The 27598-nt window shown below is 51.5% G+C and overlaps 1 protein-coding gene across 3 annotated transcripts in view; it reads left to right on the top strand.

Annotated features, from left to right (window-relative positions):
* UBTD1 (ubiquitin domain containing 1) overlaps nt 1-27598 on the top strand; it is a 56803-nt gene that overhangs the window by 1252 nt on the left and 27953 nt on the right. Inside the window, exon 2 of one of the 3 annotated variants that reach the window (XM_089314622.1) lies at nt 913-1373. The exons of 1 other annotated variant lie outside the window; for it this stretch is intronic. The gene's annotated coding sequence lies outside the window, so the exon portion shown is untranslated. Of the gene's footprint in view, nt 1-912; nt 1378-27598 lie in introns of all 3 variants that reach the window. One more of the 3 variants, XM_070057450.2, reaches the window with a different exon arrangement.

Raw genomic sequence — 27598 nt, 5'->3', positions numbered from 1 at the left:
AAACTTGTCTGGGTTCCAGACAGATCCGCCTCCTCCGCTCTGAGTAAAAGGCTGGGTCCCGAAAGGCTGGCGGGTTTGTCCAAAGTCACACAGCGAGTGAGCCGTGCGAGTGGGGCTGGCGGCCAGCGTGCTCCTCCTGCCCGTTGCCACATAGCCCTTGGTGGAAGGGGAGCCGGACGCAGAGTTGTGAATGAAGTGGGAACTTCAGTTTCCCACCTGCTCCGACGCGGAAGCCGGGAAGGAGGATGGGAAACCGTCGGGGAGGCAGGGAAGGATGTCTGTGCGGTGCACAGGATGGCTTGTGGCGGAAGAGACGTGTTTTTATAGGATGGAGGGGTGAGACTTAACTCCGAAACCCCGGTGTCGGAGGGCAGCCCGGGCCATTCTTCTGACTGAGGAAAGTGGATGGGCAACTCAAGGGCTTCCTGCCTTCCTTCCGTTCTTTCATTCATCCCACAAATATTTGTTATTTTTGCAGTGAGCCCTGGTAACTGATTTTGTAGCATTTTCCTCTGTTGACACCTGCCTTTACTTGAAACTCTGCCCCCTTGCCTTCTTGGTTTTCCTGTCTGGTCACTCCTGCCCACTGGCGCTGCCACCTCAGAGGAGCGGGACTCCTGCGGTGCAGTCTGAACACTTTTTCTCTTACTATGCTCCTTCCCATGGCTTTGTCCACTGGGAAGACTTTTTTTTTTTTTTTTTAAGATCTATTTTATTTATTTGAAAGTCAGAGTTACAGAGAGGGACGGAGGGAGGGAGAGAGAGACAGAGTGCCCTTCCATCCACTGGTTCACTCCCCAAATGGCCTCCACGACCCAGGCTAGGGCAGGCGGAGGCCAGGAGCCAGGAGTTTCATTCAGGTCTCCCATGTGGGTGCCCAAGCACTTGGGCCATCTTCTGCTGCTTTCCCAGGTGCATTAACAAGGAGCTGGATCAGAAGAGGAACAGCTGGGACTCGAACCAGTGCCCATATGGGATGTTGGAGCGGCAGGCGGCAGCTTAACTCATTATGCCACAAAAGTCGGCCTCGACTGGGAAGACTCTTACACTTGATCTTCAGCTATTACCTCTCCCCTGTACCCCGGACCCACATCTCTAAAGGCCCCCAGATGCTGATGTTGACCTCAGATCTAATGCAAGTCTGCATCTCTCCCTGCCAGCCACTTGCGTTCTTTCCTTACATTCTTCAGCTGCCTAAGCTGTGCCTCTCAGGACTGTCTAGATGACATCTTGGCTTACTTGCTTTCTGTCTACCTGCCAGTCACTGAGGCCTGCAGGTCTTGCGAAGCTGCTCCTTCCCACTCGACTTCACACCCCTGTCACCGGCTCAGGTCCAACTCTTCTTCTAGGCTGAAGTGCGGTCTCCACCAAAGGCAAGTAAGTTTGTCTTCATTCATCCATTACCCACAGCTGGTAGTCCCCTCCCAGAAGGTGTTTGTGAAATCAGCCACATGGGAGACATAGGAGAAGCTCCTGGCTTCAGATTGGCCCAGTTTTGACCGTTGCGGCCATCTGGGGAGTGAACCAGCAGATAGAAGACATCTCTCTCTGCCTCTGCCTCTCTGTAACTGCCTTTCAAATAAATAAATAAAGTCTTTTTTTTTTTTTTTTAAAAAACCACCCTGTCCCAAACTCTGTAGTTTCTATCTTCAGAAATCTTTCTGCACCTTCTATTCATGCAAGAATTTTCCTTGTCAAGTCTGGCTGGGACTTTTAAGACCCGATTTCTTTTCCTTCCTGATGTTAAGGGCATCAGTGTTTGCTCTTGCCATTTCCCCTTCTTAAGGGTAGACTTTCTTCTTTTCATGGTCCACCTTGAATCCTGTGTCTTTCCTGAAGCAGCCTGCCTGACAGCCCCAACTCACCTACCCTTGCCCCAGCCCTAACCCCAGGAGAAATGAGTGTCCCTTCTGAGAACTCCTGCAGAACCTTAGCCATGCCACTTAACAATTACCTACTCTGTGTTATTAGTTATGCCTTTGATGTTTACAGTCTTGTATCGAAGACCTGGGTTCTCTCTTATCGTTGTGTGTGTGTGTGTGTGTGTGTGTCTCTGTCACTCAGCATACAGCCAAGTTCATACGTACTCAGCACAATATAGAGGAAGCACTCAATATTTGTTGATTTTTAGAAAGCTAACCAGCTTTATCCTTCCATCTTAATTTTTCATGTAGACGTTTTACTAAAATATATGTTTGCATTTTTTCAACCTGCTAGTATATTGTTATTTTAATTCTGTGGGTCTGGCTGTGAATAGCTTTATTCATAAAGTCCAAAGCTAAGAGGAGCTCTGTGTGGTGACAAATTTGGTAAAAGCGAAGGAATCCTTCTTAACTTCACAGCATGCACCTGGCATTGCTATAGCATCTGCAGCTTACCTTTGACAAGGACACAGTGTTATTTGTAAGAGCAATGCCCAAAACTCCAGCAGCTCCCCCTGTAACTCTTACCTTTCCTTTGTCACTGGCATGATGGGAAGAAGCCCTTTGCAGAGAGCTAGATCCTGAGTTCTAGTCCTGGGCCTGTAGCTCAGTGAGCCTGGGCAAGCCATCATATCTCCTTGAGTCATACTTTCAGTATCTTGGAAAGGCAGGGGGTTATCCAAGGCCATTAGAGGTGTTCTATCATCTTCACAGAGGCATCTGTTCAAAACTGGGAAAGTATTGAAACAAAATCCTACACCTTGTAATACCACCGTTATCCTTAATTCCCTGGTCTGAGTTACTTGCCGTCTGAAGCTGAGACTCTGGTTGGAGGATTCCCTGGTCCTCTCATCAAGTTTTGTGACTGTCACTCTTCAAAAACATTTTTTTGTTGTTACTCTTAATGCATCCCCAGGGGGTCTGTGTTCCTCCCCTTCAGGTTCTAGTGGTCCTTGCACAATTCAGAGAATACTTGCAGGTTTATCCCTTTGAATTGGCTCCTGCCACCTCAGAGGTATATATCGCTGTCCGTGAACTGGGCAAAACAGCCCCTCCCGCAGCCACTGCAGGGAGAAATGGAGGTGGTCAACTGGCAAGTCTCTAGCCCAGCTCCACCCTTTGAGAATGTGGTGGGGCTGAAACCCAAATACCTGACGCTGTGATGTGCCAGGCGTATCCACTTACAGGGTGGACAGTCAGCCCCAGGGCCCTGTTTTGGGCTGGTTGGGCTTGGCACTGTGGTTGCAGGAGTCTGTTTCTCGTGTGGGCTGTGTAGCTATTCTTGAGGGAGTAATTGGGCAACTTCTCCCTTTGCTCAGTAAATATTTACTGAGTGCCAGGCACTTTTTTGGCTGTGAACAGACATGGTCCTTGGCCACACGGAGCTTACAGTCCTTGCAGGGGGGACAGACAATAAAAATAGTCATACAGATTACATGTGATCATATACATGAGTGCTGTATGATTCTACGTACAATATTACAACTTATTACCTATGCTGGTGGCTCCCACATTTATAAGTTCAGCTCATCCTCTCCAGCCCTGGCCTTGTCTGTGTCTGCCACCTACTCAGCACGTCTAGTGTCTAAAAGGCTTCTTAGTTTTATGAGTCCAGGACAGAATGAACCGCACTGCTCACCCCGCCCCCTCCCATCTTTCCCATCTCAGTTAGTGGTGACTTCACCCTTCCACTTGCCCAAGGCCCCCCACACTCTGGAGTCATCCCTGGCCTCTCCCTTTCTTTCACATCCCACTTCCCTCTAATCAATAAATCCCGCTGACATTGCCTTAAATATATCGCGAACCTGACTCTCACCACCTCCACCGTTTTCACCCTGGTCTAAGCTACCATGAACCTCTTAACTGACCTTCCTGCTTCCTCCCTTGTCTCCCGCCAGACTATTTTCATCACAGCCGCCAGAGTGATGCTGTCAACTGTAAGTGAGATTTTGTTACTCTTGCTCAAACCTTCCTGTGACGCGCCATCGCGTTCAAAGTCCTTGTGTTGGTTGGCCTTTAAGACGCAATGAGGTTTTTGCCCGTCTACCTTTCTTAGGCCACCTCCTGCTCTTCCTCCCGATTATCCCCCTGGTATCTGAATGGGTCCCTTCTTCCCCTCCTCCCAGTCTCCTGTTTAGAGTCAAACCCTACTTAAAATTGATCTCTTCCCTCTGCTACCTGCTGTCAACGTCCGACTCCTTCTGTTTTATTTTTCTCCGTAGCCTGTATCATCTTCTGACTTTGGCTGTCTCCCTTTTCAGAGATTTCTTGTTCACTCCTTGGTACTGAATGCAGTGTCTGACATAGCTGGTGCCAAATATTTGTTGGATGAAATTAGTCTGTCTAAACAGAGTTGGTAAGCTGTATAGAAGACCAGGAAAGAGCACACCTGCTGATGGATCTCACACCTCGGATGGGTGTTAGGGCATTTATTGTAATGAAGGGACTTAAACTGCAACCTCAGAGTGATAGCTAGCTCTGTGCCTATGGCATATCTCAATACCCATTCTCCTAGCGAGCATTCAACCACAACAGATCAAACACTTAATTAGGCTAAGTCTTAGTGGTGTTTTTGTGCCCTAGGATTACCTTTTCTCTTGCCCCAGGCTTGGGTAAGGTCTAAATACCTGGGATATGATTCTCTGTGGTTTGAGAGCCTTTGGCTGGGAGATCCTGGGGCTAAAGCAGGAAAGTAGAATGATGCCTCTCCCTGCTTAGGGTTCTAACCGACAGTAGCCCTTTCTTGTCATTTTGTGTGTGCATCTACGTAAGAACACCAGACACACGTGATGTCCTCAGTCTCCAACGAGCAGGCAGGGATGAGGTGGCTTAATAGACCCTGAGGCAAGAAGTAGGGTCTTGTGGATTCTCGGGCTCTCATGGACTTGCTGGATAATTTTTAGAATCATAGAATTTTAGAGCTGAATAGGAACCTAAAGATTTCTTTAACCTCTTTTTCCCTTATCCAGCTTTTAAAAGGACAACAAAGATATATCCACTCCCTGCCTAGTTCACAGAGATGTGGTACAACCTATATAAAAACTGGACAGGCTCCTTTAAGTTTTGAGTGTGCTGAGGTCAAGATATTGTAGGCTAGTGTTCAGGGCCAAGGGTATTCAAAGAGGGAGGGGGTCTAGTCTCTTCTTTGCCACTTGCTTGGGTGGTGATCTTGGGCAGGTCGTTTGTGTTGTACTCAACTCATCCTCTATATAAAAAAATTATGATAGTATTTCCAGAGATGTTATGAGGTTAAAATAAGCTAACTGTTAAAATGGCTTTCATGGACTTCAAATATGTGGTCCCAGCCTGGAGTTTTGTCTGGCATTGGTGGGAAATGAAGCCTTGGTTTGCCACTCCTTCTAGCTGTTTGTGATTTTGGACTTGCCTGCAGATCTCTGTGTCTCGGTCTCCGCATTTGTACAGTGGGGTGACTGCCACCCTGCTCGTCTCTCAGATGGTGGGGATCAAGTAACTCTCTGGATGAAAAGAGTTTTTGTGAACTTGCAAAGTTTCTATTATTCAAAGCTACAGGATTTTTACACACAAAAGCCATACCCAGTGACGTGTCCCCCACCAGATCATTGAAGCTTTACTCTTTTTAAGAAACAAAACTTTAAAAGGTATGTTTTAAAACTATTTTTGGATGGGAATCTTTCTGAAACGAACGATATGCTTCCAAGCAAAAAATACAGAGCATGAAGAACGTGCTTTTTGTGAATCAGGGTTGGTGAGTTCATACGTGTGTCCAAAGGCCCTGCTTGGCTAGAGGGGGCCACAAAGGTTCTTCCTCTGAGAAGCAGTATCTCTGGAGGGAGAGAGGGGGGGGTGAGCAGGAGAAAATTGCTAGGGGCGACCCATTCCCAGAGTGCCCAGGCCGAACAGCCTGACTGACAACAAGGGGTGTGTGTGTGTGAAAGAGAATGAGAGGGCGAGAGAGACCAGTACTTACTGTGCTTATATTACTGTGAGCCCCAAACTAAATGACTCCTGGCTGCTGGTGCTTTGGGGTTCCTGTTTCCACCTACAATCATTGCTCTGTCTTTTCTTTAGAAGTCAGTGGTCACTTTCATTCCTTTCCCATTTAAAAAAATTGTGGTTAAATGCTGCACATAAAGCGTACTGTCTGAACTATAAGGGTACAGTTCCATAGCAAAATACATTCGTGTTGTGTAACAGCCATCACCACCCTCCATCTTCAGAGGTGGTTTTCCGTTTATCCCACTGAAACTACCCCTTTAACACTACCTTCCATTCTCCCCTCCCCTGCTCCCAGCAACCGACATTCGCCTGCCTGTCCCTTGACACCTGTGCACTTGACCACTGTGCTACCTCATGTGGGTGGAGCCCGGCAGTGTTGGTCTTCTTTCCCCAGCGTCTGTCTTCAAGGTCCATCCAAGCCGTAGCACAGATCAGTGGCCTTCCTTCTGGAGACTGGGTGCTGTTGCCCTGCACATGTCGACCGCGTTCTGCTTATCCTTTCACCCACTGATGGACTCCGCGGCTGCCTGCATCCTTGGGCTGTTGTGCAGAACGCTGCCGTGAACGAGGGGGCCCCTGCTTTCGGCGTCGTCGGGTATTTACCCAGAAGTGGAGTGGCTGGGTTGAACGGTAATTGTACTTCCAGCGACTGTGCTGTTTCCATTCACACCAGCAGGGCCAGGGTGGTGACTTCTGCACGTCTCGCTCGGCACTTGTTATTTTCTGTCTGTTTGCTGGGGTTTGGGTGTGAAGCGGTTTCTCAGGTGGCGGTCATTCCCACGGGGCACACACGGCAGCCCCTCCTCCTCTCTGTGGAAGCAGACAGCTGGGCTTGTTAGGGTCGTGTCCAGAGAAGGAGCACGTAAGTGTGAAGTGGCGCCTGAGGATTGTCCAGAGAGTGAAGTCTGTGAGCTCGGGTGGACCGAGCCTGCCTCCCTTTCTGGTCCGTCTGGTCCGTCAGTGTGGCCGGCGCCTGGGTTCTGCCCATAAGGTCGCCGGTGGAGTGGATGGATGCATGGCTTCTGCTCAAGCAGGCGTTCGGCTTGAGGCCCTTTGTCCTTGCTCCCACCGCATGCAGAGGCTGCTCTTTCAGCTCCCTTTTGCAGAGCTGGAGGACTGCGGCTCAGAGGGGAGAGTGCAGGGCTGTTACGGTGACATGGCAGCTTGGGGGGTGTCGGCCACTGGAGGCCATGTGCTTTTCTGTCAGCCTCCAGGAACACGATCTCTTCCTGCTGCCGGAGCCTGCAAGGAAAGGAGATGGAGCTCAGTGTGCCGCACCCCTCTGACCACCCTCAGCCCCTCAGCTCCTGGCCCTGTCGCCCTCAGCGGGGGAGCCTGTCCCAAAAGGGCTGGAGCACCTTCTGCAGGGCGTGGGGCCCAGGGAGAGGACGGCTCCCTGGTTCCCGAGTGTGAACAGTACGCTCTCTTAGAGGAATGGTGGGGCAGCCAGTCAGTCACGAAGCAGCCTGGGTCTTAGAGGTGTGCCCGTGAGCTTGGCGTTTTGTTGTTTCCAGGGACTGGGAGGGATGCAGCACACAGCAGCTCTCTTGCTGGTGTTTACTGTAGGTCAGAAGCTCGCAGGGTTCGTCGTCGGGACCACTGTAGGCGTAGATGTGCTTCTCACCTGTTCACAGATGAAGAAACCGAGCCTTAGAGAGGCCAGGAGTGCCTGCTGCCTGAGGCCACACAGTTTGTAAACTGCAGAGCCATTGCCGGACCAGGGGCTCCAAACTCTGAGCCCAGACTTTTGCCCACTGTACAGTTTATCCTCGTTAGAATGAAAGGAAGAGAACTTTTTTTTTCTTTAAATGAGAGTTTATTCACTCTTTTAGGCACCTTGCTCAAGCCATTGTAGTGCTCACCTTATCCTCCCCCTTTCCCTATGGTAACGTTTCTCACTGGTTTCCACTTGGCAAATCTGGTGGTCAGGAAAGTAAATTAGTTGCTGGGGGTCTCTGAAGCTGAGATGAGGCAGAAGCAGAGCTCAGCTTTAAGGACTTTGACTTGAATTCCCGTGCTCAGAGCTCATTCTGTTCTGTGAGCCATGCCCCGTTCTATGAAAAGAATCTGAGAGGTCTGCAAGCTGCCTGGGACTGTGGCCAGCCCCGTTCTTCCCGTTGCTGTCTCTCCCCAGCTTGCTTGCTTATTTATTCATTTATTTATTTGAAAGGCAGAGTTATAGAGAGGCAGAGGCAGAAAGAGAGAGGTCTTCCATCCACTGGTTCACTCCCTGAATGGCAAGAGCTGGGCCAATCTAAATCAGGAGCTTCTTCCAGGTCTCCCACACAGGTGCTGGGGCCTAAGGACTTGGGCCATCTTCTGCTTTCCCAGGCCATAGCAGAGAGCTGGGTTGGAAGTGGACCAGCTGGGTCTCAAGCCAGCACCCTTATGGATGCTGGCACTGCAGGCAGTGGCTTTACCTGCTATGCCACAACACCAGCCCCTCCTCCTGTAGTTTTCCCAGCACTCAGACCACAGCCTCCATACTTTTTTTTTTCCTTTTTTTTTTAAACAGATTTATTTATTAGAAAGAGAGAGAGAAAGAGATCGATTGATCTTCCCCAAATGGTTACAATGGCCAGACTAGGCCAGGCTGAAGCCAGGAGCCAGGAGCTTCATCTGGGTCTCCTATGTGGGTACAGGGGCCCAAGCACTGGGGCCTTCTTTCAGTGCTTTCCCAGGCACATTAGCAGGGAGCTGGATCGAAAGTGGAGCAGCCAGGACATGAATTGGTGTCCATATGAGATGCTGGCACTGCAGATGGCAGCTTAACCCACTGTGCCACAGCACCAGCCCCCAGCCTGCATACTTAAGAGCCATGTTGAGTACATCCTCTTGGATCAAGATGCTTGGCACATAGTAGGTGCTCAATAAATAAGTGTTGGCTGTTATTTGAGGGCCAAGTGTACTGCAATAGAATTCCAGCCAAGGTTGTATTCCTAAAGAGAAACACAAGTAGAATGCAAACAGCATCGTCCCTCCTCTGTCCCTAGAGTGAAGCACCACTTTCCAGCTCCCCCATGCCAGGCACTTGCAGAAACGAGTGTCCGTGCTCTGCAGGCTTGGAACGATCAGCACCTTCCCCGGGGGGAAAGAGGCACCAGAGAGTCACGTGAGCAGAGTGCTGGCAGAATCAGGTGTCACTCTTTGTAATTAATAAGACTAGTGATCCCTTGCTTTGCTCAGCACTTTGTGGCCGTCGGAGTGCTGTCTCGGGTGTTGTGCATCAGCTCTTCCCCACAGCCATCCCGTGAGACAGGGCCGCCATGGTTTTTTCTGTTTCACAGATGAGGATCCCGAGACGTGGTGGGGGTGTTAAGCTGCCCAAGGTTGTTGCCTAATAAATGGCAGAAGCTGTAGGGAGGCTGTGGCTCTGCTATCTTCCGGTGCTCAGAGCCTCAGTTTCCCACCCTATAAAATGGGGACAAGGATACACCACTTAGAGTAGTCGAGGGCTAAATGTGATGTGTGCCAAGTGCCTAGGATGGTGCCCATGCTCAGAGCAGATGCTAAGCAAGTACTAGGAGTGGATTGCTAAAGATAATAACCAAGGCAAAGCTCCTTGTCCCTTTAATAACTTGCCTTCTACCAACCCTCATTCAGCACAAGGTCGCCTGCCCTGTTGTTACCTGGGTAGTCTGGTTCTGGCTACCTCTGGCCCTTTGGAATCAGAGTGTACAGAGAGGGCTTGCCTTGAGTTGCTTTTAATCCACAAACTCTGAGGTCCTTGAAAGAGGATGTTTCTAAGATAGTATTCCCTTGGTGACAGGTAATTACACCAAGTATGTGATAAAGAATTTTATTCATTTGGTATCTATTTGCATTTTGTTACCCCAGTGCCTCGAGCTTATTAACTCTCTAACCTTGTTTTGAATTTGGGAGCCCTCAGTTTCCTCATCTGTAAAACGGAGACAACAGTACCTGCTCCATAGTCGTTGTGGGGGTTAAATGAGCATCTGCATGTAAAGCATGGCACCCGGGATGTGTTGTAGATTCACTGGATGTTGGTTATTGTTGCTTGCTGTTGTCACCTTGCATAGCACTGTATTTCAGCCCACTCCCAGTTGGGATGTATGGCCAAAGAACTTCAGACACAAGACCTAACTTCCTCAGTGCACCCTGGGTTATCTACGATTCTTACAGTTCCTTTCATTCAGGAAGGTGAATCGGAAACAAGTAACAAGACAGTGATGTTTTTATAGAGATAGCCTTGAATCCAGCTCCATTTTTTTAAAAAACTGTGAATCATTCACAAAAAATGTGAGAACTGCCAGTCTCATTAGTAACAGATCACTTGCAACACAGCCCACAACTCTTGCTGCTGATTCAGCAACAACCAGTGGCAACTTTTCCAGGCTGTCTCCAACCAGAGTCCCACGTCTGTTGCCCACTGGGTCAAGGCTGGTGAGTGCTGGCAGCTTGCTGTGGCCCATCTTCAACTGGACAGAGTGTCTCTGCATCCCCTAGGACTCCCTTCCTGAGCTGTCACCCATGAACTCCTGCTCTGTGAACTGCCAAGAAGCTGATGATGATGCTGTCTGCCTGTGACACTGTCGCACACGATAAGCTGCCCTCTTGCACCCAGGCCTGAAAGCTCTTGTCTTATATTCACTGTATACAGCTGTTGATTTTTTTAAAAAAAGATTTATTTATTTATTTGAAAGAGTTACACACAGAGAGAAGGAGAGGCAGAGAGAGAGAGAGAGAGAGAGAGAGGCTTCCATCCACTGGTTCACTCCCCAGTTGGCCACAACCGCCGGAGCTGCATGATCTGAAGCCAGGAGCCTGGACCTTCTTCCAGGTCTCCCACACGGGTACAGGGGCCCAAGGACTTGGGCCATCTTCTGCTGCCTTCTCAGGCCATAGCAGAGAGCTGGATTGGAGGTGGACCAGCCGGGACTTGAACTGGCGCCCATATGGGATGCCTGCACTGCAGGCTTTATCCGCTACGCCACAGCGCTGGCCCCACAGCTGTTGATTGAGTGCACATCTGACCCTCCTCAGCAGCCACCCAGCTGCAGCCCTGGCTCCCCTTCCTTCACTGAGAGTCCCGGTGCCATTCACTGACGGGGGGGTCACCAGCATGAGGGTCACACGCTGAAAAAGGGAAGATTGTGCATTGCTGACCACTGTTTGTAGCTCTCAGCCTTGGGATCTTTCCATGCCATACCTACCTCATTGTGAATTTCAACTAAGTGCTCACTGGGCCCTGAACAGGTACGGCTGGTTTGCTGACGTCATTGCCACCTGTGACTGGCAAGTGAGCTACTTCTGCCAGTGCTTGCACTACACATCCTGAATGTGCCAGAAAGTACACTTGGGACAACCTTCATGCGTTTGTCCTTCCTCTTGCTTCTCCCCACCCACTATGCAGTATCTGGGAAACGGACCACACTGTTCTCTGTAATATAAGATAGTGCACATAGTTGCATTGGTTTCTGTACTTAGTGAAAATGCTCTCTTCCCCCTGAATAGACTGCCACACGGCACAAGCATTTCATTCCATAAGCCCTCACAGGAGTGTCAGGGATCATTGTCATCAAGACCAGAATCATTTATTGATCTCCTGCCACGTGTAGTAGGTATTTGACCTCACTGTCTTCAGTTTTTATTCAGTCTGCAGTGTAGGCACAATTCCCTTCACTTTAATCAAGGCCTGGGCACCTCCATTTTACAGATGAGGAAACTGAGGCTCGGGAGGTTCAGATACTTGCCTGTTTGAAACCTGGCAGTTGTGTTTTGGGGAACTGTACCTAACAATGGTGAACCCCCTCTGCATATTTATTGCATTTGCCTTGTCCCAGGCATGATGGTCAGCCAGGGGAGCACTATGTGAAGTCAGTTTCTGTCCTCAAGCAGCTCATGGTGGGATGGACCAAATTTGCAGTCTCTGTGATTCTGGTTTTTCCAAACCCCTTTCCACCTCTTATCCCGCCCCCCTTTCCACAGACCCGTCACACACGATGCCAGGGTCCAGAGCAGTGACTGCTGTGCGTGGCCGTCTCCTCTGTCTGCGTTCTGCCCTGCTGCCTCTGTACCCTCACAGCAGCTCACAGAACCCCGGTGCATCAGTGGGCTCAGTGTGACGTGCCAAGTCCAAACCTGGCTTCCGAGGGAGGAGACGGGCAGCCTTGTTTGGCCAGCAGTTCACTGCTACTGGGAGTTTTTATAAGCCCCAAGTGAATTCTTTAAAAAATCTGGAGTTGGTGTTGTGGCACAGCGGGTTAAGCCACCTCCTGCAACACCTGTATCCCATATTGGAGCATCTGTTGGTGTCCCAGCTGCTTCACTTCTAATCCAGCTCCCTGCTGACGTGTCATGTGGGAGACCGGGATGACATTTCTGGCTTCAGCTTGGCCCAGCCCTGGCCATTGCTGCCATTTGGGGAGTGAACCAGTGGCTGAGGCTGCCACCTGCAGTGCTAGCATCCTACATGGGTGCTGGTTCGAGTCCCGGCTGCCCCACTTCCCATCCAGCTCTCTGCTATGGCCTAGGAAAGCAGTAGAAGATGGCCCAAGTCCTTGGGCCCCCCTGCACCCACGTGGGAGACCTGGAAGAAGCTCCTGGCTCCTGGTTTCTCATTGGTATAGCTCTGGCCGTTGTGGCCATCTGGGTAGTGAAACAGTGGATGGAAGACCTTTCTCTCTCTGCCTCCGTCTCTCTGTAACTCTTTCGAATAAATAAGTAAATCTTAAAAAATAAATAAATAAAAAGTTCTATGTGTTGGAGTTGGAGTAGAAAATGTGCCAGGAAACCCAGAGAAGGAATGGTTCCCACCCCAGGGAGAGCCTCTATTCTCATTTGGTGTTTATCCTTCCAGTTTTTCTTTTATTTTAGGCACAAGGATCAAACAAAATGTGTGCATCAAGAATATGGAAGGGCTTGAATAGTGAATGGGGCCAATTAGGTAAAGGGAACCTCTCTTCTGTTTTTTAAAATTTTTTAAAAGATTTATTTAGGTGGAAGGTAGAGTTACACACACACACATACACACACACACACAGAGAACAAATATAGTGGAGCTGGTGCTGTGTTGTAGCGGGTTAAGCTGCCACCTGCAGTGCTGGCATCCCATGTGGACTCCGGTTCGAGTCCCAGCTGCTCTACTTCCCATCCAGCTCTCTGCTATGGCCTGGGAAAGAAGTGGAAGATGGCCCAAGTCCTTGGGCCCCTGTACCTGTGTGGGAGACCTGGAAGAAGCTCCTGGCTCCTGGTTTTGGATCGGCCCAGCTCCAGCCGTTGCGGCCAACTGGGGAGTGAACTAGTAGATGGAAGACCTCTCTTTCTCTCTGTCTGTAACTCTGACTTTCAAATATATAAATAAATATTTAAAAAATTTTAAAAAAGAGAAAAAGAACAAATATAGTAATCCACTGATTCACTCCCCAAATGGCCCCAATGGCCGGGGCTGGTCCAGGCAGGAGTTAGGAGCCAGGAGCTTCCTCCAGGTCTCCCATGTGGGTGCAGGGGCCCAAGGGCTATCTTGTGCTGCTTTCCCGGGTGCATTATCAGGGAGCTGGATCAGAAATGGAGCAGCCAGGCACTCGTGGGATGCTGGTGGCAGCAGCTGAACCCGCTATGCCACAATGCTGTCCCCCCCGCCCCCCCCCCTTTTAAAGATTTGTTTATTTGAACGGCAGAGTGATAGACATAGGGAGAGACAGATTTTTTTTTAACCACTGATTTACTCCCTAGAGTCTTACAATAGCCAGAGCTGGGTCAGGCTGAAATTAGGATTCAGAAATGGCATCTGGATCTCCCACGTGGGTGGCAGGAGCCCAAATACTTGGGCCGTCTTCTGCTTCCTCACAGGCACATTAACAGGAAGCTGGATCGGAAGCTGAGACTCGAAGCAGTTCTCTGATATGGGATGCAGGGTTCCCAAGTGGTGGCTTAACTGCACCACAATGCCCACCCCCTCTGCTGGGTACAGATGAACTGAAGTGGCATGGGGAGAGGCACCCAGCATCCGTGGGCAGGCAGGGTTGGAGCCTGTGCCTCTCGCCCTTGGAGCCCATTTCATCACCTACTGTGCCAGTGTCAGGTTAACTCTTCTCGGGGGAGGCTCGGGGAGGAATTTCTCCTGGGTTGTGGCCCAAGCTTGCTCCCCACCCGCTACCTCCAACCTCCCCTGCCCCAGACTCTTGTCTTTCCCCTTCACCACCTGGGCTCTGAACCAGTTCTCCTTGGGCCGAGACGCGGAGCCAGTTTTGCCACGCCGCAGACCTTTGCCGCTGCACAAGGACGTTCCGGGGGAGAGGCTATATATAGCGGAGGACTAGCATCAGGACGGCTGCACATTGTTCAGGCCGGGTAGCATCACCCTTCCGCTGATGCAGACAGGGTCGCCCCGCACTGAGCATCCGCTGGTGGGGGTGCGGTCAGGAGCAGTGGGGAGCCCGGGGCAAGTCCAGGGCAAGTCAGCTGTATCATCGTTGCCCTGTCTGCAGACGCCCTGGGCATCTCTGGTTCCCCGTCTGAAAGTGGATCCCTTTCAGATACAGGCTTGCGAGGCAGCCGAGCGTGTTCAAATGGGCACTGTGCTGGTTGAAGCCAGGGAAAAGCACCCCCTCCCCACTGCAGGGGTTCCATTTAAGTCTTGCAGGAATCCTGTGGAGCACACAGTTTGAAAACCACTGGGCAGGAAGAAGCTCTGATGTTTCCTCCAACCTTAGAATTCGTGGGTCTGGCCTCACGCGTGGTCTCTGGCACCGACGATGCATCAGCAGGATTGCAGGCTTTGTGACCTCCTGGAGAATCTGCTGATCGTCTTGGGTGGACTGGGAGTATGGCAGAGGGCAGCAGTCGCAGGGCGAAGTCGCCTGGAGTGGGGAAGTGGAGCATTTGCAGATAAACTTTGACTTACTGGCCTGCGCTTGGAAAAGCAGCTTTTTCTGGCCTGCTTCTGCCTACCTTTCCTTTTGGTACTGGTTTGCCCAAGGAAGAGATGAAAATGAGGATATAATGCATTTTAGGCCAGGGAAGTGCATTTCATTTAAGTTGCCTGGGGCTGAGTTCTAGGGAGCGCACTTGTAGAGCGTGAGTATGCCTTAGGCAGAGTAGGAAAGCTGGGAGCTGGGGCCAGTTTTCCTTCACCCAGCAAGTGTTTGTTGAGTACCTGCTTTGTGCTCATGGAGGAACACGAGGGAGACCCCAGCTGTGGAAGGACCCCTGTTGTCAAGTAATAGAAACCACCCAGCAAAGGAGGCGTCTGCTACAGGGCTTCAGGGGGCTCGGGAACCCACAGGCAGGTCGGCCTTAGGTGGGCAGTGGATTAGCCTTTTTAGATTCTCCTTCTGGCTCTCAGCTTTTCTCTCTCTCCTTTAAAAAATATTTATTTAATTGAAAAACAGTTACAGAGAGGCAGAGAGAGAGGTGTCTTGCATCGCTGGTCCATTCCCCAAATGTCCACAATGGCTGGAGCTGGGCGAATCTGAAGCCAGGAGCCAGGAGCTTCTTCCAGGAGCTTCCATGTGGGTTCAGGGGCCCAAGCACTTGGGCTATCTTCTACTGCTTTCTCAGGCCATAGCAGAGAGCTGGATTGGAAGTGGAGCAGCTGGGACTCGAACCAGCACCCCTATGTGATGCCGGCACTGCAGGTGATGGCTTTACCCTCTACACCACAGTGCCAGCCCCTTTCAGCTTCTCTTTGGGTTTCCTTTTCTGCAGCCTGGCTCCCTCCCTCTTCAGCTTACAGGATTGAGCCAGACTGAGATGGCTGAGGTCTCCCAGCCCCAAAGCTACATTCGCAGGCCTGCCCATCCTGAGTCACGCCTCTGGCTTTCGTCTCCTCAGCTCTAGCCAGGGGAAAGGGTTACACAAGAAAAAGAAGGCCTGGGCAGATGGGGGCAGCCCCAGAAAAGGAGAACTTTGAGCTGCACAGACAGCCCAAACTGTCTACTTCCCTGGGCCTTAATGCGTAGCTCTGGAGGGTCCCAGGGAGGAAACCAAGCGTACCTGGAACATTCTGTAGCTGCACAAGGAGACGACAGAAGAAGCGATCCTCAGCACAGCCTGTTTGTTGTCAAATACGCGGCCTCTCCAGTTAGGGTAGTCGGACAGTAAGAACAGGGCTCCCACACTTGGTGTCAGCAGGTCCCACAAGGGGGCAGAAGCCCATCCAGGTTAGCTCAGGGAAAGTGGCTTTGTTGAAGGATTAAGGCAAGGTGGCCTGCCTCCCGTGAGCTAGGGCTAGAAGGCAGTCAGGATTGGAGGTGGCTCTCTTTTGGGGGCATGAAGCCTCTCTACTTTTATCTGAGCATCTGCTCTTGGCTTCTGTCTTGATAGACCCAGCCTTCTCCTCTCACTCATCTGCTCAGTCCATGGCCAAGCACACCAGGATTCTGGCAGTCAGCAGACTGGTGTGTCTGCATCTCAGGCCACCACAGCACAGGCAATGCATCGGGGCTGGGTCACGCGCTGTGCAAGGCTGCTGCTTTCTGGCTTTTGTGCAAGGTGGGTGCTGAGGCACAAGCAGAGCCTTGAAGGATGGCCTAGGGGAGAGATTGTGGGAAGGCTACCACCCTGAGCAAAGCAAAGGTGCCAGGGGAGAAGGGGGTATGTTGCTTCCAGTAAGGGGAGTCAGAGGTGACACCTGAGATCTGAGCAGCGCCTTGACTGCTGAGCTATGGGGCAGGGCTGTGGAGGTGATGTGGAGACACTGGAATCATGACCAGGGCCATGTATGGGGCATGGAAAGGGTGGCTTGGCAAGCGACAGGGCAGGATGGAAGACAAGGATACCAGCTAGGAGGCGTGGGCGTTCCAGGCAGACAGGGAGGGATCAGGAATGGAAATGCAGGGGGGTCCTGAACTCCCTCTGAGAAAGAGCACAGGGCTCAATGACAAATTGGCCAAAGCACAGGGTGGGCCAGAGATGTCAGAGGTGGGTGGTCGGAGCGTTAGGGAAGCCCAGCAAACTGGGGGTGTGGGAAGAAGAGCAGCTGGGCTGCTGCAGAGCTGGTGGTGGTTTGCACTGGGAGAACTTTGAGTTGGGAGTGGACTTAAAGTGGAAAGAGAAGACCTGGGGTGAAGGAAGAGACTGCGGAGAACAAGTCAGGAACCGTGACCCTGGCCAAGACTCCTCAACTTCCTCATCTTCAAAATGGGAACTACAGCTGCCCAGTGCCCTTGCACTGGGAAAAGTCAAAGGTTATGCATATGACAATGCTGCTTTTTTAAGGTAAATAACTTCTTTAAAGTTTTATTTATTTTTATTTGAACAGCAGAGTGACATAGAGAGATCTGCTGGGTCATTCCTCAGATGTCTGCAACAGCCAAGGCTGGGCCAGGCTGAAACCAGGAGGCTGGAACTCAACCTGAGTTTCTCATGTGGGACCCAAGTACTTGAGTTCTCATCTGCTTGCTCCCAGGTGAACATTAGCAGGAAGCTGGATTGGAAGTGGAGCAGGGACTTGAATTCAGGCACTCTGATATGGGACACAGGTGCCCTATATGACATCTTAACTACAACCTGTGCCACAACTCCCTCCCTGACTGATTTATTTATTTATTTATTTGGGAGGCACAGACAGAACCCCCATCTGCTGGTCCACTCCCCGGATGTGCACAACAGCCGCAGGCCGAGTGTTAGAGCCAGGTCCGAGGAACCCGTCCCCAGTTTTCCAGGGACCCAGCCAGCCACATAAGCCATCACCTGCTACATGGGAACAGCAATCTGGGCTTGAGAGCTGAACTGGGATTAGAACCCAGGCACTTTGATGTGGGGTACAGTCTCCCAACTGCTTGGTCAAATGCCTACCTCCCTGACAGTGCTTTGTGTATCAGCAAGTGTCACACAGACACAGGTGGCACCATTGTCATGGCCTCTGTGGGTGGCAGTGCACAGACCCTCTGTGGGATCAAAGAGGCTTTCTTGGGCCTGGCATGTGAGTCTGGCTCCGCCACTGCTGCCCCAGGCTCCTGGCAGGTGACATTGCTGCTGGCTTGCAATTGCCCCGGGTGAGGTAGATGGAGAGCAGCACCCATCTGTCTGCAGCTCACATGCAGGGAAATCCGAGTGATCTCCCCAAGTGACGTCAGAAGCCCCTGCCCAGTGCTGTGTGTGTAGAGACCAGTGGGCAGGCTGAGGAGGAGGAAGAAGGCTGAGCTCTCCTTCCCGGGGGAAACAGAGGCAGCTGGGCAAGGGCCTGGGTGTGGGCCAGCTCACTCCACTGACACTCCAGAGTGGCACTGGGTGGGCTTCAGCCCCCACACTGCCCTCCTTGGCCTGTTCCCCACAGAGAAAACCGTGGAGCACTTGCTTCAGAGACACCAGGAAACAGGATGATGAAACCTGTGTCCCGTTTTGCCTCTGCCTGGGGAAGAGAGCCCTGAGGGGCAGTAGGTGGTGGCCATGACTAGAATCCTGGCTAAATCTTGGGGCCATGGAGGAGCCAGAGAGTTTGAGGAGGAGAACCTGTGGCCTGCCTCCTTGGTCTTTCCTGACCCTTCTCTGTCCAGGAAGGCACAGCAGCCTGGTTCTTCCCCATAGCTGTCCTCCCTCTGGGATGGGGCCATGCTCTCTTCTGTGGCTCACATCCTGTGGGAGCCAGTGGCTGGGGCCTGCCATCTGGGTCACCAGTAGCCTCCTTTCTCCAGGAGGCTCCGCTTCGGGGTCCCTGCCAGTTTTCCGTGTGTGACTTCCTCATCCTCCGGCCCCTGTGGACACCCCATATGTGTCCATTTTCCTTCCCAGAGCCCCTCTCCCGGCTACTGCTTCCTTGGTATTCTGCCTGCGCATTTCCACTCTCAGCCCCTCTGAGTGTTCCTTTTCCTGAAACGGGGCAGCTGTACATTCCCCGGGCTGTCCAGCTGCTCTTGTGCTCAACCACAGAGTCCGTGTTGCTGAAACAATAACGAGGAAATGGGAACAAGAGGGTTGCCAGGTGCCTCTCGCCTGCCCTGCCAGCTGCCAGAGCTCCTCCTGGGAAACGCGCTGGTGACAAACATTGTGAAGCCGGTCCTTACAAATCCCTCCTGTGTTCACTTGCTGTTCTCTAGACACTGTGCTAAACAGCGTGCGTTCGTTATCTCGTCTTCATCATAGCCCGGTGAGGCAAGTTTGTGATCATCCTCTCAGAGTTGAGGGAGACTGAGGCATGGAGGGAGTCAGTGGCAGAACCTGTGTCGTGGCCTGCCACGCCCATCCTCCTAGCCAAGGTGAAGAGGAGAGCTGCCATAGGCCAGGCATCTCTGAAACCTAAACTTGAAGTTCTCCTGTCCCCCAGCGACCTGTTGCAAGGAGGAATCAGCCCAGATAAGGAAACCCCACGGTGTCGTCCTTGGAGCTGTGCTTCGTGTGTCTTCTCCACACCCCAACAACAACAAAAAAACTTTGATGCTAAGGCTCCTAAGGGTGTCTCTCTGCTGTGGGCTCCCCCGTACTAGTGTCACATTCTGTGGCTGGGAAGACAGCTTAACAGCCTTAAGCACTCACTGGACACAATGCTTGTAAAGGGACTCAGAAGTAGAACTAGTAGTCTACTCTCTCGACTTAGCTTTGATGATCTTCCCTCTTCGGCTGCAGCTCCGTCCTGTTCTGAGTACCTGAAATGGCCCAGGGTGGTCTGTTCTACACGTTCTGTATGGACTTGGAACATTTCCACTCTTTGTGGTGGGTTCTTTGTGTTTATTATTGTCTAGCCATGGTGATTGTCAGTCAGGGGGACAGAGAGAGAGAGAGAAAGAAATCCTGGATTGGGGTGTATGCAAAGCTTGAGAAGCATATTTAATATCACAATCACATTTTAGGTTTGAAAAAAATACTGTGGTTTTTTTTTTTTTTTTTAGAATTAGTTAATTATTTGAAAGGTAGAGTTACAGAGAGAAAGGGAGAGACAGAGAGATCTTCTGTCTGCTGGTTCACTCCCCAGATGCCTGCAGTTGCTGAGTCTGGGCCAAGCCAAAGCCAGGAGCTTCATCTGAGTCTCTCATGTTGGTGGCAGGGGCCCAAGTACTCGGGCCATCTTCTGCTGTTTTCCCAGGCCATAGCAGAGAGCTGGATCAGAAGTGGAGCAGCCAGGATTCGGATGCTGGCACTGCAGGTGGTGGCTTTACCCACTATGCCATAGTGCTTTTTAAATATAAACATTGCAAGTGGAATTTGACAGACTCTTGAGTGTGTTCCAGTAATTCTCCAGCAGGGCATGGCGGCTTTAAGTGGGGGTGTCTGTGTGAAGTCTATGTGTTTATCACTGTGCTTTAAAACATTGTCTCCCAACCCTGTGTGTCCTGTCATTCTGTCTCCTACAGCCCTGCAGGTGTTGACTGGTGGTCTTTGAGCATGATGCCTACCATATGGGGTCCAGGGAAAGGGGCAGGAGCTCAGAGCAGGTGCAGTGAACACTGCATTGCTAATGGGGACCAGAATCCTCTAATGGAAAATCTTGTGCCTTGATGGTTAAGAGAACAGGTTGGATCAGACTGAGGCAGAGTTTGTTTTGTTTAGTTAATTATTTTAAATTTGCATTTATTTTCATTTTTGATAGGCAGAGAGATAGAGATCTATCTTCCATCTGCTAGTTCACCCCCCAAATGCCTACACCAGATAGGTCTGGCCCAGACTGAAGCCAGGAGCCTGTAACTCAGTCTAGATTTCCTACATGGGTGTCAGGGACCCAAGTACTTGAGCCATCATCTGCTGCCAGGTGTGCATTAGCAGGAAACTGGATCAGAAGCTGAGGAGCTGGGGCTTGAATCCAGGCACTCTGATATGGGATGCAGGCGTCACAGGCAGTGGTTTAGCTACACCAATGGGCTGCCCTGCCCTGCCCTGCCCCTGGCAGAGTTATAATCCCTGTTTTACTACTTAGTGTAGTATTCCTTAACCTCTTTAACTAAACCCAAGCTCCTTCATCTGTTACGTGCGAGGTGGGTAGTACCTACTTCATAGTGCAGTTGTGAAGGCTAAATAGAATAATGCATGTTGCCTGGCACCAAGCTGAGACTCAGTCAACCAGGGTGGTGGAGGCTGTTCCTGCCCACCCTGCTTGCCTTTTCTGGGATGAATCAAACCCTCTTGGAGCTCTGGGAGGGCTGACCCAATAGCTTTGCCACTTGCTTTGCCATATGCTCGGGTGAAGGTATTATTGGTCCTGGAGAGGGCAAAGCTAATCTGAAGCATATGCGTCATTATGTAAAAGCCTCAGAAGCTCAGGCGTGCATTGAGTTCCTACACTCCGGGCTCCATGCCTGGTCCTGTGTGTGCAGCTGAACGGAATCAATGTGGCCCAGCCCCAGTGAAATGCACAGGACCGTGGGGAATAATCAAAATGTAATATTTGCTGCAAAGGAAAGAATATTCGGGCAGGAGAAATGAATTGTTTTGGATGAAGGGTCAGGAAGATGACCCTGAAAAAGAGACAGCTAAGCTGGCACCTGAAGCCTGAGACTGGGGCAGCTCTTTTCTTATGTACCCTCCCCACCCCTCAGCCCTGATCAGGGCTGCCTGCTGGGCCATGCGCCACCTTCGAGTGAATTGGAAAACGGTTTCTCAGGGCAGGGCAGCCCTGCCAGGACCCAGGGGGTGGTGAGAGAACATGAGCCAGCCCCTGGTCCTGGTTCTTAACATGCTAGGCATGGCCTCAGGGGTGGTAGGTGGAGGGAACTGTGTGAGAAGAAGCCACTGGCAGAAGCTGGAAGCCGCCTGAGTTTTTGCCTTCCTGGTGAGGAGGTGATTGGCCTTTTGAGGAGAGGAGGCCACATCTGGAGTTCTGTCCAGAGCTGCTGAGCTGGGAGCAGCAGGCACCCAGGGGCTGGTGTCCACGGGGCTGTAGTTGGTGACTTTTCTGATCGTCTTCTCACAGCACATGTGCCTTCCTCATGTTCAATGAACAGAGGGCCATTAGGAGGGAGGGAAAAGAGAGTTCTGCTGGGGAAGCTGGGCCTAGACCGAACCTTTGGTCCTGGCAGCTCCTGTTCAGCCTTCCTAGAAGAAGTACTTTGTGCTAAGTTCTGTGCTAATCTCGTTATTTAATCTGGAAAATCGTGGCCCTTTCTTTGCCTTCTATTTTTTTTTTTTTTTTTTTTTTTTTTTTTTTTTTTTATTTGAAAGAGATCTTTCATCACTGGCTTACTCCCCAAATACGTGCAACAGTTGGGGCTGGGCAGCTTGGAATTCCATCCAGGTCTTCCACGTGGGTGGCAGGAACCCAAATATTTGAGCTATCATCTGCTGCCTCCCAAGGTTCCCATTAGCAGGAAGCTGGAACCAGAAGCAGAACCAGGAATCAAAACCCAGCACTCTGATATGGTGTGCAGGTGTCCTGAGAAGCATCTTAACTGCTATGCCAAACACCTGCACCAGTCAAGGGGTCTTTCTAGCTTTTTGTTTGTCTTCTCACCTAGGGCACACAGCCTTCCATTCCACAGGCAGGGATGATGGGCACAAATGCGAGTGATGGTTAGTAAAGGAAGACTGCTGGACAGACAGGCCTCTTCCTGGGGGAGGGTAACAGGGCCTGCTGGAGTTCAGTTCTAGGTTTTTGAGTGCACATGAATCCTTGGGTTATGGCCTAAACTCTAAGCCGTCTTGTTCAGCAGTGAATCTGCAGTGTGTGGCGCGGTGCCTGGCTCATCATAGGTGCTCAATACGACTTGGAGATTGCAAAGCCAACCCCCTCCCCCAGCACCTCACCAGGAAAGATGGCCAAATTCTGAGGTTTTCTGTCCCCTTTCCAAGGCCTGCCATTGTGCTGCAGCTGCCTAGTGACAGAGCAACCAAGCAATGTTTAGGGAACTTGGAATCAAATCATGAAGAACTGGGACTGCTTAGCAAGAAAGCACAAAGGCTTGGGGAGAGCAGGAAGCCTGTCTCGAAATCCCCAAAGAACCGTCATCTTGATGCTTTTCCATCTGTTACCTGGTACATGGGACGTGCCCTTCCTGCGGGTCAGGCACGGTGCCGGGGCTCCACGACACTACCTCATTCAATCCCCTCGATGGTCCAAGGAGGAGGATGTCCTCATCTCTGCTTATTTAATAAAGGAGGCAACTGGGGCTTAGATGAAATGACCCGCCTAGGATCATTGACCTGGGATTTGAAGTAGGCCTCCTGGGCTCCAGGGCCTGCGGAGCACTGGAGTGAGTGATTGAAGCCGCCACACAGCGCTTGCTGCCTGGAGATCCGGCATGTCATCTCAGGAGCTCGAGCTGGCATTCACAGGGAGGAGTTCCAGGAAGTTAGTTTTCTGCTCCCCATAAGGGAGGCAGCTCTCTCTTGCTAAAGAAGAGCTGTCGGAATGGGAACGGGCTGCCGCTGAAAGCCCAGCCTCCAGGGAAGGCCAGGGTTGGCATGGAGGGGATGTGTGCGGCAGCCAGGGCAGAGGCGCGGGCCTCCCAGGGGCACTTCGCTCCTGCGGGATCTGGTTCTGCAGAAGGTAACTCTTCTGCCATAGCCTGGATCAAATTGGGAGGGCTGCATTTTCCAGACTGCCCAGGTCAGCCCATCAGGGTTCTGGTTCCTTGTTCTTGAAGCCTCAGCTACAGGCCTTGGTCCAGGTTTCCCCCAACAGGAGCTCAACAGCAGTGCATACCTAGCCTCCTTTGGAATGGCTCACGCCACCACCTGGCCAGGTCTCCAGACCCTGGCATGGAGGCTGGCCACTGGTGTTTGCTTTGTTAGACTGATGGCCCTTGACTTTGGCTTTGCCTCACTGACTCTCTGTGGCCTCTGGTTGGCTCTAGGTGTAGAGGGGTGTGGTAGGGTCCCAGAGCCAGCCCCCACCGTAACATCAAATGCGCTGGGAGGAGTGGGAGCCCTTCTGCAAACCTCAGAAGGCTGCAGGAACTGGCCTGGCAGTGATGGACTGAGCCCTGCAAGACATAGATGAGATGGCCTCTTGAGTGCCAGGGTGCTAGGGCAGGACAGCAGGGCTGGAAATGCCCTCAAGCTCATGGTGCCCAGCTGCCTGTTCAGTGTAGAGTTCTCCTACTTAGCACCCTGGGCAGCTGGCCAGCCAGACTTGCCTTGCACGAGACCAGCTTGTGAACCTGCTGGAGAGTAGAAGGGCTTCCTTGTGTTGGACTCTACACAGCATGTTTCTGGGCGCCTCTTTGCCCCACGCCATTGCCATGTGAGAGCAGCTCCTACCATTCATAAAACTTGGGTGAACCCAGAGTGCCACTTCCGTGTCTCCCACACACTGGTCCTGCACGAGCAGCTCTGTTTCCCTGGGTGAGGTTTTCCTGTTCCTGCTCCTGGGATCCAAGTCAGGATGAGCTTTGGTGACCTGACAGCACGGTGAGGGTCAGAAAGGGTGTGTGACTTACCCAGGTCATCTCAAGTTTGTGGCCAGGCCACAGACACAACCCCAGAGACGCTCAATCTTTTCCTTTCACTGCTTGTACATATTGTGCCTCCTTCCTGACCTCTAGAATGTTTTATGGGCAGGATTCTGGGAGCTCTCCCCTCCCCTCCCCTCCCCTTCTCTCTCTCTCTCTCTCTCTCTCAGAAAGCTTTTATTTAATAAATATAAATGTTATAGGTACAGCTTTTGGAATATAGCAGTTCTTCCCCCCATACCCACCCTCCCACTCCAACCCCACCTCCTACCCCTCTCCCATCCCATTCTTCATTAAGATTCATTTTTAATTATCTTTATATACAGAAGATCAACTCTGTACTAAGTAGAGATTCCAACAGTTTGCACCCACAGACACACAAAGTATAAAGTATTGTTTGAAGACAAGTTTTACTGTTAATTTTCATAGTACAACTCATTAAGGACAGAGGTCCTACATGTGGAACAAGTGCACAATGACTCCTATTTGGGAGCTCTTTCTAACAGCAAGGTCAAAGCCTTTGCCATTCTTCCTTTTTAGAATTGTATGCAGCTGGTGGGGTGGGGGTGAGTGGGGAAGGACAACTAGGAACCATCTGGCTCCAGGAACAGGACATGGAACTCGGAGCAGGGACCCTGGGGGCCAAGATGCGATGGCTGAGTGCCAGGCACTGGGCCACCGTGGCTGCTCCCTCCTTTAGAGGCCTTTTCCCTCCCTCCCTCTTTCCTGGTCTGCTTTTCTCCTTTCTCTCTCCCAGTGAAGCATCCCTGAGCTTCGCTCCCTGCCAGCTTCTGCCGCATCTTCAGCCCTGCCCACCTGGGGCCTCCCAGGCCCTGAGATGCAGCTCCTGACAGGTCGTGTGTCTTCCTCAGCTAGACAGCCAGACCCACCACTGCCGAGCGACCCCAATGCACTGGCAGCAGACACTCTGGGTGCCCACCTGCCCAGAACACTTACTTGCCTGTCTCAGGAGGTGACAGCTCACTCCACAGGGACATTTTATAGACAGTGCCTTAACCCTGAAGGACAAGTCCAATGGCAGGAATTTCATGGCTCATGGCGGCCAGCAAGGAGGACATTGGCGTTGGTGCCAGGCATATCCTGTGTTTCCTCCTAACACCATGTGAGGTGGCACCATCATCCCCGTGTGACAGATTCGAGGGTCGCAGGGCCCGTCGCAGGGCCGGTGGGGTCAGAACGTGGATCATGTTCTGCTTGGCTTGTCTGCAGTCTTTGCTGCCTCTGCAGGCCCTCTGCCTTCTTCACCATTTCCTACCTTGTGTGTTACACATGTCCTGCCTTGTTACAGTCCCTGCTGTGAGCAAACAGTGATGGTTGTGGAAGGTGGGCTGGAGCTGTCAACTGGGGGCTTGATGAGCCAGATAGAGCTGCCGTGGTTGGGCAAGGAAGGGCAGTCACTGTCCCCCGTCCCTGCCTTCTGGTTGGTTGTGTGCACTGAAGGAGACAGCAGACCCAGAATTAAGGCACAGCTGTAGCCCTGCGTGGACTTCTGATGCTGCTGAAGACACAGCTTGCCTGAGCCCTACTTCCTGCTTCCTAAGTGGGAAGAGGCATGGGTGGGGTGGTGCCCCCTCCCTCCGGGGCCAGCGCCTTCCTTTTTCTTTTGTTTGGTGAGTATGAGGAGACCCACCAAGTGGGCTTGTGTGCATTTGCATTGTTTCCTTAACCCTTTCTTTTTTAAAAGCAATTTTTATTTATCTTCATTTATTTGAAAAGGCAGAGTAACAGGAAGGGAGGGAGGGGGAAAGAGAGAGAGAGAGAGAAAGAAAGAGAGAGAGAGAGAGAGAGTATCTTCTGTCCTCTGGTTCTTCCCCAGTTGCCTGCAACAGCTGAGTTGGGCTGGTCCAGGTTGAAGCCTGGAGCCCGGAGCTCCATTCAGGTCTCCCGTGTTGGTGACATGGACCATCCTCTACTGCCCCCACTCAATAATGCACACATTAGGAGGAAGCTGGATTGAAAGTGGAGGCAGGACTCGAGTCTTGGCCCTCCAATACGGGTGTGGACATCCCAAGCCAGGGCTTACCCACTACACCACAATGTTTGTTGCTCTGTTCAGTGACAGGCTTCTGTACCCTTTCCTGGCTCTGATGCTACCTTTCCCCCTTCCCACAGCACCCTGCGCCACCCCCTCATGCCCCTTACAGGTTTCGCCCCAACATGTGATCCCTCTTCATCTCCCCTCCTCTCCTGACCCTCCCAAAGCTCAGTGGCTTGGCTGGGAGCTGGAACTCCCCAGGCCCTCCAGCTGGCACCGGGAAAGGCTTTTGTGGACAATGACGACTTCAGTTCCATTGGCACCCCGCTCACTCTGTGAAGGCAAAGTGTGTTCAAGCTACACTGCTGTGTCACGGAGGCCTGAGGACACAGTGGCCTCAAGAATGGGAAGGTTTGGGGGGTTTTCTGTCTCATATAATATGCCTGATGTCCTTGATGTGAACAGGTTAGAGGAGAGGTAGCTCCACTTCTGGTGGTAATTTGGAAATCCAGTTCCTGGGAGTTGTTGTTCCGTCATAGAGCATTGTCGTCCACATGATTGAACCCAGGGTGCTGCCATGTATGGGTTTCAACCGAGGGAATGAAGAAAGAGGGGGAGGAGGCATGAATAATTAGACCCCAGGCCTCTGTGGCTCCCAGCCCTTCAGCTCACATCCCATTGGCAGGAAGGTAATCACATGGCCACCCTGACTGCAAGGGAAGCTGGGAAATACAGTCCATGTGGGCTGGTATGTGCTCAAGAAGAAGAGGGAAATCCATCTGGGTGGACAGCTAACATCTGCAAAAGGTGGGAAGTGGAGGCCAGTGCTTTGGTGCAGCAGGTAAAACTGCCTGTGATGCCAGCATCCCATATGGGTGCCAGTTCAAGTCCCAGATGCTCTGCTTCCTGATCCAGCTCCCTGCTAGTGTGCCTGGGAAAAGCAGCAGAGGATGGCCCAAGTGCTTGGGCCCTGCACCCATGTAAGAGACCCAGATGGAGTTCTAGTTCACCCATGTGAGAGACCCAGATGGAATTCTAGTTTCCTGGCTTTGGCCTGTCCCAGTCCCAGCTGGCAGGGTGAATCGACAGAGAGACCTCTGTCTCTCTGTCTCTCTTTCTCTCTATGTAACTCTGCCTTTCAAATGAATGAATAAATAAATCTTTAAAAGAAAAAAAAGGAGAAGGGATATATTTTCATTTGCACACACTGAGACAAGAATGTATCCCCGCCAGTAATGTGCCTGCTCTCTGGGGCAGCTTGCACACACATCCCCTCCTTGGCAACTATTTGTATGCCAGACTCTACTACACAAACCCGGTGAACCTGAAGCCAAGTACGGCAACTTTTGCCTTTTAGCAAAGGCAGCATAGTCTAGAGAGGTGCGTGTGGAAAGCAGACAGTGTGAACATGCCAGAACAAA

The sequence above is a fragment of the Oryctolagus cuniculus genome, chromosome 15 (genome assembly GCF_051225735.1).
Source record: "Oryctolagus cuniculus isolate XC-2025 breed Fujian yellow rabbit chromosome 15, ASM5122573v1, whole genome shotgun sequence".
Taxonomy (NCBI): domain Eukaryota; kingdom Metazoa; phylum Chordata; class Mammalia; order Lagomorpha; family Leporidae; genus Oryctolagus; species Oryctolagus cuniculus.
This window is presented reverse-complemented; position numbering and strand designations above follow the sequence as displayed.